Source organism: Neovison vison, chromosome X (genome assembly GCF_020171115.1).
Source record: "Neovison vison isolate M4711 chromosome X, ASM_NN_V1, whole genome shotgun sequence".
NCBI classification, from domain to species: Eukaryota; Metazoa; Chordata; class Mammalia; order Carnivora; family Mustelidae; genus Neogale; species Neogale vison.
In genome coordinates this window covers 88,475,924-88,488,394 of record NC_058105.1, presented here as the reverse complement: position 1 = coordinate 88,488,394, position 12,471 = coordinate 88,475,924, and the positions used below count along the sequence as shown (strand labels likewise).

The 12,471-nt window shown below is 39.9% G+C and overlaps 1 protein-coding gene across 1 annotated transcript in view; it reads left to right on the top strand.

Moving 5' to 3' along the window:
• The window catches only part of CLCN5 (chloride voltage-gated channel 5), a 149,111-nt gene that overhangs the window by 97,726 nt on the left and 38,914 nt on the right, over nt 1–12,471 (top strand). The window lies entirely within an intron of this gene.

The window sequence follows — 12,471 nt, the reverse complement described above, 5'->3', positions numbered from 1 at the left end:
TCCTTTTTTAAAAATTTTTTCAATTTATTTATTTTCAGAAAAACAGTATTCATTATTTTTTCACCACACCCAGTGCTCCATGCAATCCGTGCCCTCTATAATACCCACCACCTGGTACCCCAACCTCCCACCCCCCCGCCACTTCAAACCCCTCAGACTGTTTTTCAGAGTCCATAGTCTCTCATGGTTCACCTCCCCTTCCAATTTACCCAAATTCCCTACTCCTCTCTAACGCGCCTTGTTCTCCATGCTATTTGTTATGCTCCACAAATAAGTGAAACCATATGATAATTGACTTTCTCTGCTTGACTTATTTCACTCAGCATAATCTCTTCCAGTCCCGTCCATGTTGCTACAAAAGTTGGGTATTCATCCTTTCTGATGGAGGCATAATACTCCATAGTGTATATGGACCACATTTTCCTTATCCATTCGTCTGTTAAAGGGCATCTTGGTTCTTTCCATAGTTTGGCGACCGTGGCCATTGCTGCTATAAACATTGGGGTACAGATGGCCCTTCTTTTTACAACATCTGTATCTTTGGGGTAAATACCCAGGAGTGCAATTGCAGGGTCATAGGGAAGTTCTATTTTTAATTTCTTGAGGAATCTCCACACTTAAGCATCTCCTTTTGATTCAGTCCTGCATTGGGCTCCCTGCATGGTGGGGGCCTGCCTCTCCCTCTCCCCCTGCCTGCTGCTCCCCCATGCTTGTGCTCTCTCTGTCTCTCTCCCTCTCTGACAAATAAATAAAATCTTAAAAAAAACCCAACTGTTGAGATATATATCACTAAAGGCTCCACCAGACTGTTAGAACTAATAAATGAATTCCTTAAAGTTGCAGAATACAAAATCATCATACAAAAATTTGTTGCATTTTATAAACTAATAATAAAGCATCAGAAAGAGAAGTTAAGAAAACAGTCCCATTTATAATTGCATCAAAAAGAATAAAATACCTAGGAATAAATTTAACCAAGTAGGTGAAAGACCTGTATATTAAAACCAACAGGACATTAATGAAAGAGCTTGAAGAAGAACCAAATAAATGGAAAGATATTCCATGCTAATGGATTAGAAGAATTAATATTGTTAACATGCCCATATTACACAAAGCAGTATATGGATTCAATGCAATCCCTATCAAAATTCCAATGGCATTTTCACAGAAATAGAACAATCGTAAAATTTGTATGGAACCATAAAAGACCCCCAATAGCCAAAACAATCTTGAGAAAAAAAGAACAAAACTGGAGGTTATCTTGCTCCCTGATTTAAAACTATATTAACAAAGATATAATAATTAAAATAATATGATACTGGCATAAAAACAGCTGTATAGATCAATGGAATGAAATAGAAAACCCAGAATTAAACCTAAACATATGGTCAATTAATTTATGACAGAGGAGGCAAGAATATACAGTGGGGAAAGGAGAGACTCTTTAATAAATGGTATTGGGAAAATTGGATCGCCACATGCAATAGAATGAAACTGAACCACTGCCTTACACCAGACACAGAAATTAACTCAAAATGGTTAAAGATTTGAATATAAGATCTGAAACCATGAAGTCTTAGAGGAAAACATAGGCAGTAAGTTTCTTCCCATAGGTATTGGTGATGTTTGTTTAAACTGATACCAAAAGCGAAAACAACATAAGCAGAAATAAACAAGTGGGACTACATCAAACTAAAAAGCTTCTGCACAGCAAAGGAAACCATCAACAAAATGAAAGACAGTTCACTGAGTGGGAGAAAATATTTACAAGTCATATCCACTAAGGGGCTAATACCCATCCAATAGAACTTATACAACTCAATAACAAAAAATCCAACTAAAAATACACAGAAGTTCTGAATAGACATTTTTTTAAAGACATACAGATAGTCAACAGTGCATGAGAAGATGCTTAACATCACTAATCATCAGGGAAGTGCAGTCACTTAGCACCTTTTAGAATAACTATTATTAAAAAGATTGAAAATAAGAAGTGTTGGCCATGTGGAGAAAAGGGAATCCGTGCACGTTTGTTGGTGGGGATGTAAATTGTTGCAGCCAGTATGGAAAACAGTATGGAGGCTCCTCAAAAACACCTTAATTTCAAAATATATGTGTATCCCCCATGTTTATTGCAACATTATTTGCAATATCCAAATTATGAAAACAACCCAAGTGCTCACCAGTGGACGAATAGATAAAGAATGAAACATAGACACACACTCACGCTCATACACATGATGGATTGTTACATAGCCGTAAAAAAGAATGAGATCTTGCTATTTCCAGTGACGTGGATGGACCTTGAGGACATTATGCTTAGTAAAATAAGTCAGAGAAAGACAAATGCCATGTGATCTCTCTTATATGTGCAATCTAAAAAGAAGAAACTAAATGTATAGATACAGACAATAGATTGGTAGCTTCCAGAAATGGGGATGGGGGGTGGTAGGCATGGGTGAAATGTGTTTTTGTTTTTATTTTAAATAAACTGAATTTTTAAAAATAATTTATTTATTCATTTGACAGAGATCACAAGTAGGCAGAGAGGCAGGCAGAGAGAGAGAGGAGGAGGAAGCAGGCTTCCTGCTGAGCAGAGAGCCAGATGTGGGACTCAATCCCAGGACCCTGAGATCATGACCTGAGCCAAAGGCAGAGGTTTAACCCACTGAGCCACCCAGGCGCCCAATAAATTGAATTTTTAAAAAGATAATACATATACTAATATCTTTGCCTACTTACTCTTCTAGATGAATTTCACTGTCAGTCTTTCGAGTTGTATAAAAGATGCCATGGGGACTTTAGATTAACATATAGATGTAGTACAATTCATATTAGCATCGGTTCATTCTTGCTGTATTCAGACTTTACATCTGACCGAGAGCACGATAGATCTTTTGGCTTATGTCTTCCTTTTTTCCCCCCTATTTGACTTTTATAAATTGTAAAGTAATATTGTATTTTGAGTCTATGTCTCTATCACAAATAATAGTATTTTCTAGTTCTATGGTAGTACATAGGAATGCAGTTGTTTCTTGCTATTTACCTTACAATTTCTGAATTCATGTATTATCTTTAGTTATTTTACTTATTCTTAGAGTTATAGATATTTGTCGTGTAACCTAAATATCAGGGTATCATATATTTATTCTTCCCTTTTTTCATTTTAAAGTTTTTCCTGTACCTTATTAAATATAATTGGCAACAAGAGGGAGACATCATTGCCTCCCCATATTAAAGACAACGCTATTTTGGGACACCTGGGTGGCTCAGTGGGTTAAGCCTCTGCCTTGGGCTCAGGTCATGATCTCAGGGTCCTGGGATTGAGCCCCACATGGGGCTCTCTGCTCAGCAGGGGGCCTGCTTCCTCCTTTCTCTCTCTGCCTGCTTGTGATCTCTCTCTCTGTCAAATGAATAAATAAAATCTTTTTAAAAATGTTAAAAAGAAGACAATGCTATTTTGCAGCTTGGTTTTGATTTAAATATTCTATATCATGTCAGTAAAGAAATCCTCCACTAGGAATATTTTAAAAATTTTAATCCGGAATAGATGTAAATTAAAAAAAATCCATTCTTGACATCTGTTAAAATAATTATGGCTTTTGTAAAGTATATTTACTTTTGGCTCTTATAAAGTATATTGATAGTATATATAAAGTATATTGATAGTTTCCCTTGTGATACCAGTCTTATGGTCTTGGAATAAACTCTCATTATTTATAGCATGTAGCTCTTGCAAATGTGATGCTGTATTCAGTTTGTTAAAGTTTATTTAGGAGTTTTACTCGTATATTCCAAAGTGAAAGTGATCTATAAATTTTGAGCGTTGTCTTTGTCAGGCATGATAGAGCCTTGTCCTTGAACCACATGGTGCTTCTCTAGGCATCTTGTTCAGTTCTCTCTTGAAAGCTTTTATAACAGGGTGTTCTCACACGTGAAGAGTTTCTGAAATAAAACCATGATTTTTTAAAAGCTTTTATTTATTTATTTGACAGAGAGAGATCACAAGTAGGCAGAGAGGCAGGCAGAGGGTGGGAGGGGGGAGCAGGCTGCCTGCTGAGCAGAGAGCCAGATGTGGGACTGGATCTCATGACCCTGAGATCATGACCCAAGCCGAAGGCAGAGGCTTAACCCACTGAGCCACCCAGGTGCCCCCCAAACCATGATTGTTTTAATTTTAGTTTCTCTGAATTTTTAAAGCCCCCGTTTTCCTTTTCTTTAGTAAATTATCTACTAATATATTTTTGCTGTTTATCTGGTGGGATCCAATTTTAATGGTTCAAAATATCTCTTTATATATCATGGCTATTACTCCTTTGGAAAAAAAATTACGGAAAATTTTTCACTTGTTTCACTTTCACAGCCGTCAGAGTGGTGGTCTCTTCTGACTGGCTTTTTCTCTTCCTCTGTCTCACAGGGCATGGGTGTGACCCAGATACAGTTTCACCATTCAGTGTTCTGTCTCCCATTCAGCAATTCTTAAAGAATGGCCTGGCACTTCCTGAGACCCTTTTGAGGGGTCTGCAAGTTCAAATACTATTTTCATATTAAGATATTATTTGCCTTTTTCACTTTCATTTTTTAAGGATTTTATTTATTTGAGAGAGGGAGGGGAAGAGAGAGTGAACGAGCGCATGAGCGGGGAGAAGGCAGAGGGAGAAGCAGACTCCCCACTGACTTGAGTAGGGAACCCCCTGCGGGATCATGACCTGAGCCAAAGGCAGATGCCTAACCAACTGAGCCACTGAGATGCCCCTTTCGCTTTCATTTTATCGTGAATATACAGTGGAGTGTTTTAGAGGCTGAGTGACATGTGATGATGTGATTTGCTGTGATGGTTAATGGAATATGTGAAGCAGGATCCAGCTGTCCTCTAGGAAAGCAGACATTAAAATCATTTTCAAAATGCCTGTCACTAATTTTGTTTTGGAAAATACAGGCCCCCCCACCCCAAATGTTAATGGATAGTGATTGGAGTATTATTATATTTAAATATATTAATAAATATTTATTTTTAACATTCCTGGGTTTTACTTTCTCATAAAGTAAATAGCTATAGCTAGAACCTGTATACATAAAAGCTCTTTAAGCTTCTCAGTAATCTTTAAGACTAGGGGCACCCAGGTAGCTCAGCCGGTTAAGCCTCTGCCTTAGGCTCAGGTCATGATCTTGGGGTACTGGGATCGAATCCTGCATGGGGCTCTCTGCTCAGCAGGGAGTCTGCTTCTCCCTCTCCCTGCTGCTCCCCTACTTGTGCTCTCTCGCTCTCTATGTCAAATAAATAAAATAAAATCTTAAAATTTTTTTTTGAAGACTAAAGGGATCCTGAGACCAAAATCTTTGAGAGGGGCAGTTCTGGTACTGCCTGCTTTGAGTCCTGTCTTTGTTCATAACCTGTAGTTATCTGTGAGGATGACTCCCAGGTGAAGACTACGTTGTGAGGAGCAGCACTATTATTTCCTCCTGGGGTTTTTACCTGCAATTTTGACAGAGAAGGTGCCTTGGGTTAAGGATTGGCCCAAACCTCTGAAATCAGTACCTCCTATGGCATCTTAGAGACTACACTGCAAAGTTTGCATTTCATTCCTGATTCTCAAAATAAAGTAACTAAAAGTGGAATTGTATTGAGAACTAGATGGTTTACTGAACTCTCTCTCTGTGTCTGGCACTTGGGAACAAAGATTTAAGTTACCCCGTCCTCAGGTAACTCAAAGTACAGAGGGTAGACAAAAATAGATTTTCTCATTTGCATGTCAGTTTGTATCACTTAGTGTTATAATTAGGATTGTCTTAATTTTTTTAAAATGTTATGATAGTGTTCATATCTTGGTACATTCTGTAATGACCCTCTCAAGCTTTTCTTCCTCTTGCATTCTCTCTTTTCTGCTTTTGCAGCATCTGGCCTATATTACTTACACAGAATGCCATGTGCAGGTTGACAGATATTTTTGTGGAGCAAAAATAAGAAGTAGAAAAGTTTATTACTTCTTTGGGCTTCTTAGCATGGGAATGTGTGGTACATTTTTATATTTTCACTGAAGGGCCTGTGTATCAGCCCACCCATTGGTTTATACATTTGTTTTTACCAAGTGGGCTAGTTGAGATCGAATTGTTAATTTATTTGAACCAACAGATGTCAGTGTCACTAGTAAAAAGATGTCAGGGGTGCTTGGGTGGCTCTGATGGTTAAGTGTCTGACTTGGGCTCGGGTCACGATTTCCAGGTCCTGCAGTCGAGTCCCGCATCTGACTCCCAGCTTAACGGGAAGTCTGCTTCTCTCTCTCCCTCTGCCTCTCCCCCTGCTTGTGCTCTCTCTGTCTCTGTTTCTCTCTCAAATGAATAAATAAAATCTTAAAAACAATAAGTAAAACAAGATGTTAGGAAGGTATACCATACACTAGCACCCTTCTCTGCCATGCATACCTGGCTCCTTCAGTATAGCCTTTGGGAAAATGCACCCCCTGCTGCCTTCTCAAATCACCCACATTTATTTATTTTTTGAAAGATTTATTTATTTGACAGAGAGATCACAAGTAAGCAGAGAGGCAGGCAGAGAGCGGGGGGGGGGGGGAATCAGACTCCCAGCCGAGCAGAGAGCCCAACGAGCGGCTCGATCCCAGGACCCTGGGACCATGACCCCAGCCAAAGGCAGAGGCTTAACCCACTGAGCCACCCAGGTGGCCCCCAAATCACCCACATTTAAACAGGAGGTAGCAAACTGCCTTCCTATAGCCCTTTACTCCTCTCTCTTCCAGCCCACTGCTGCTGCACTTACCTCTTAAGAATCATGTTGTTGTCGGGCGCCTGGGTGGCTCAGTGGGTTAAGCCACTGCCTTCGGCTCAGGTCATGATCTCAGGCTCCTGGGATCGAGTCCCGCGTCCGGCTCTCTGCTCAGCGGGGAGCCTGCTTCCCTCTCTCTCTCTGCCTGCCTCTCCATCTACTTGTGATTTCTCTCTGTCAGATAAATAAATAAAATCTTTAAAAAAAAAAAAGAATCATGTTGTTGTTGTTGTTGTTTTAATTCATGTTCTCCCTAAAAAACCACAGTGACTCCATTGGCTTCCCAGGTCCTTCATGATCTAGCTCCATCCTTTTGCTTACAAACACCCTGTAGTCAAGCACAAATGCCAGCCTCCTTCTCAAGCCTTTGGCCATCCCCCCAAACACCCGCCCCAGGTCTGGAATACCTTCTCTCCTCCAGGAAACCTTCTCTCTCTTACAGTCTCCTCTCTGTTTTCTGAATGCCAGTTGCACTTTTATTCTAATGGTTTAGCACTTAGGTGTTGTGTAATCACATTATATGAAAGTTCTCTCCCCAACTAGATCATAAATTCCTTGAGAGTAGTGACAAGGTAACAAATAATTTTTTTGTATCCTCAGTTCCCTACCATTGTGTGCAAGGAATAGATTTATTGAGTGTCAACCATATAAATATGTTGATTGGCTATTAACTCTTCTTCCCCAACTGCAATCCTCCTCAATAAGCATTTATTGAACACCTACCCTGGAATAACACTAGAGTTGCTGGGACAACGGAAATGAAAAGGACATGTGGTAGTCACAAGACTTAAGTGGAAGAGATTATGCAATCAACAGATGTCTGAACAAAGGAGGTGTTGAGGGAAAAGCTTGTTTGAGCTTGCTCTAAGTGGACTGAATGGGATTTCATCAGGCTGAAAAGAGGATGGGGGCCTGGATGGGATTGTAGATAGGGTCTGAGCAAAGGCATGGAGGTGTAAAAGTAGGTGGCTTATAAGGAGTAGAATAAATTTGTGGCCTAGGATAAGTCTAGCGAAGTAGATGGGATCTAGATTAGGGCACTGAACGCCATGCAAAGAAATGTAAACTTGACCATATAGGCACTGGGGAGCCAGCTTATGATTTAAGCAAGAGAGACAGAAGGTACTAATGCCTTTAAGCTGAGAAAGTCAGCTGTGTAACACAGAGAGCAACCAAACATTTTCTGGATTGCCCTCTTCCTTGGCTCTCCGTTATGTGACAAGCCCTATATGTATATAAACTGCTAGTTGGGATAACATATCAAATCCCCATACTTTGTTCCTCTCCTACCCTAAATTCTGGCTGATTTCAGGTTTGTGGCCATGTAGAAGTTTGATTTATTCTAGATGTGCTATTCTCTGGACTGACATGTCATAGTGAAGCTGCAGACTGTCATGGAAAGAGCCCTGGGCTTGGAGTTTTAACTGCGTATAGGTTCAAACCTCAAGTGTGAGGAACTTCATTTCCTCATTATTTTGCTGCTTTAACTTTTTCTCTTGAACTTTTTAATATCTGCAGAGTTAAACCAATGGTTGTACCGGAATGGATTATCCATAGGCAAATGTCAGTCTTGCGTTTTACCAATTGTGTTTATTTCCTTTGTCGGACTCTTGTTTATAGCATCTCTTTTGCTCTATTTACTTGCTACTTCTAATTTTCTTTTGTTGACCCCTTATTTCTGTGTATTTATTAAGGAAGCACTTTATAACCTAAACAGTGAACCAGATAGCTGCTCCAGGAAATGTTTAGAATGAGGCAGCTCAATTTAGCTGGATTGTTCTGTGTCTGTGTCAGTGGGTTACAGGAAAGAGTTCGTAAGGTCCCCATGGGGACACTGAAAAGTTTTCCAGCTTCTCCTTTGTGAGCCCTCATCCTGTAGTGTCATTATTTTGTTTTAATGAATTCCCAGAACAATAGGTACACCCATCTGAAAATATGACCACAGGACATATTCCAAAGCCAGACATAAATTATTTTTGGACTCTCCATACTTTTTCTTCCCATGATTTGTGTGGCTAACGTAAAGTTGCTGGCACTGTGTATTTTACCTCATTTCCTGAATGAAACATGCTACCAGTGGAGAGAAAGGAAAAGGATTCTGCATTATTTTGCAAATTTTCTTGCTTTTTTCCTTATTCAGTGCTAGTCACTTTATGGGCTTCATGGGCATTTAGTAAATATAAACAGAAAGAAACCTCTCGAGTTGTGCTACCCTTTTAATCTGAGTTCCTCTCATCAGCTAAAATGATGTTTGTTTTTAGCAAAGATTTCTAGAAACCCAGAATACCTACTCTTGAGATAAAGTGCTTTTTGTAGGTTTGTTGAAGGTGGTAAATCCAGAGTTAGACAAATATTAACTACAAATACTGACTCTGATGCCAGCTGCATTTAAAAAGGAAGATGATGTGAAGGGTGAGGGCAGGGAACATGTCTTTGTTTGGATTTTATGGGTTGTGTTTTAGGTGATGTTATTTCTGGTATATTTTTCATTTTCATCCTGTTGAGTTTGAGATAGCAGTAATTGTCAGGCAGAGTTCTTGGGAATTCAGGACTAGAGCTCGAGGTGGAGATGAGAGCTAGGGATAGCAGATTTCTTTAGAGGATCCACTGAAATAAATCAGATTAAGGTGGAGAAGGATCTGTGATCTCAGTTAGATCCAGAACAAAGTAAAGGGGCCCTTTCTTTTTCTTTTTCTTTTTTTTCAAGATTTTATTTATTTATTTGTCAGAGATAGAGAAAGACAGAGAACACAAGCTAGGGGAGCAGCAGGCAGAGGGAGAAGCAGGCTCCCTATCGAGCAAGGAGCCTGATATGGGACTTGATCCCCGGACCCTGGGATCATGACCTGAGCCAAGGGCTAATGCTTAACCTACTGAGCCACCCAGGCACCCCTTCCCCCCCCACCTTTTTTCTTAAATAAAAAGTAAAAACACTTCTTCCTGTATGGCACGAGGGAAGACAAAGAAATTCAGGATTTTCCCATATTGTTAGTAATAGGGAAAAAAATGCTAAGTAGGACCTGAGGTAGGTCAGTTTCCCTTGAAGCAGCAACTGAGACTGGGCATTCTTCGTAAGGGTAAGCCTAAGCACAAGCACGTTTGTTGTGGGAGGTGCTCAGAGAAGGGGAGTGGAGGGAGCAGTAAAGCAGGGGAAAGAGTCCCATGAGAGTGAAGGATTGGCATGCAGCTGCGAAGGAGCCCAGCTAAGGCCACAGAGCATGGATTCTTAGTATCCTAGGACCCACTTGATCCACAAAGCAAGGTTAGAGTTCTTGTAGCCGAGGAAATGATTTTCCTTTTTTTGTTTTAAAGATTTTATTTATTTAGTTATTTGACAGAGAGAGACAGTGAGAGAGGGAACACAAGCAAGGGGAGTGGGAGAGGGAGAAGCAGGCTTCCCGAGGGAGCCCGATGTGGGGCTCAGTCCCAGGAACATGGGACTGTGACCTGAGCTGAGGGCAGATGCTTAATGACTGAGCCACCCAGGCACCCCAGGAAATGGTTTTCTGATCAGTAATTTTGTACATTATTCATACCTGTGGATACCTTCCCTACCTGACCATATGTCCCACATAAGCATGGTAATGTTCCTGGGGAACTTCTTATTCATGTCTGTACAGAGTTCACGCTATTTGTGCATATTAAGGGAGGGTGCTGGGAATGCATTTCTTTTCTTTATATCTGTCCTTATCCATAAGTGAATGGCAGATTTCCCATGGGATATCTGTTCTCATGGTTTTGACTATCACCTTGATGTTGATGACTCTCAAATCTTTGTCTCTCAACCTTCATCTCATCTGGCCTACCCAGCTTCATTTTTGTATCTGTCCCACTGTTTTGCAATGATTTGTACATAACAGCTGGTTCATAAATGTCACTCATACTTCAGTCAGGCTGGTCTCTATTAGAAGTGAGTTCTTATGAAATTGAACGCATGATTTAGAGCTTGACTTTTTTTTTAAGATTTTATTTATTTACTTGACAGTCAGAGATCACAAGTAGGCAGAGAGAGAGAGGAGGAAGCGGGGGGGGGGGGAGTTGTCGATTCCAGAACCGTGGGATCATGACCTGAGCCGAAGGCAGAGGCTTTAACCCACTGAGCCTCCCAGGCACCCCTAGAGCTTGACTTTTTATGAAATATTAACTGGGCAAATACTTAGCCTCTCTGCACTCCATGAGTTTCCTCATCTGCACTAGGAGTGATAATGCTACAGCATGGAAACACTGGAAAAGTTAAGTGAAAGAGTTCAGTTTAAGCGTATAGCCCAGTGCCTAAAAATTGATAAGTACCTGGTAAATATTGGTTATTTATCCTTTATGTTCAGTGTTTAAAATATTTATCTATTATTCCAATTTTCCAGCCCTTTTGCTTAATTTATGCCATCTAATTTTTCTACATTCATCATATATAATTCTGATAACCTAAAAAAAAAGTAAGAAGTTTCTTAAAAGAATTGGAATACTTCAAAAGGAATATTATTTGCCAAACCCAAAAGAATTCTGCTGACTATGATTTTGGATCAATATTTCATTAAAAAAGGGGGGAGCAGGATTAGGTGAAATAAAGTTGACTATAATGCTATTTTTAAAAATCAATATATTAAGATTTTTTTAAAAGATTTTATTTATTTGACAGCGAGAAAAGTAACATAAGCAGTGGGGGTGGGAGAGGGAGAAGCAGGCTTCCCACTGAGCAGGAAGCCCAATGTGGGTCTTGATTTCAGGACCCTGGGATCATGACCCGAGCTGAAGGCAGATGCTTAATGACTGAGTCACCCAGGCCCCCCAATATACTAAGAGTTTTTGAGTAATATTTATAATCGAAAGATTCACACTTGGGATATAGGAAATGTTTCATCTTTAATATTAAATTCTTGAACACAGAAAAACATTTAACAGCACAGCATGCCTCTTTCCTCCAGTATTTCTGAGCATCTGCATTGTGTTATGAGCTCTGGGAGAGTCAGAGCCATTGAGATAATATTTCTCTACTCCTATACGGCCCACACATCTCATGTGTAGGTTTTATTTCAGTTGATTACTTATGAACTCCCAGGAGTTTTGTACACATGTCCTCATTTGGTTTGCCCATTTGCATGGTTCTCAAAAACTGGCCATCAAATACATGGTAAGGGTAGAGGCACACTACATCTGAACGGTAACTGAATATACTAAGTAGTTTGCATGTCCATATTGTCCAAGTAAGAGCATGAAAGATGACCTAAGAATAAGTGGTAACCCTGAATAGACATTTTCCCAAAGAAGATGTACAGGTGGCCAACAGACACATGAAGATGCTCAACATCATTCATCATCAGGGAAATGCAGAGCAGAACCACAGTGAGATATCGCCTCACCCCAGTAATGATGGCTAGTATCAAAAAGACGAGAAATAACAAGTGTGGATGAGGATGTAGAGAGAAGAGCACCTTTGCGCACTGTTGGGAATGTAAATCGGTGCAACCACTGTGGGAAACAGTATAGGGGTTCCTTAATTAAACATAGGAATAACATATGATCCAGTAATTCCACTACTGGGTATTTACTTAAAGAAAGTTTAAAAGCACCAATTTGAGAAAGATATGTGTACCTCTGTGTTTACTGCAGTATTATTTACAGTAGCTACAATGTGGAAGCAACCCGAGTGTGTCTATCGATAGATGAATGGATAAAGAAGATGTGGTATATAT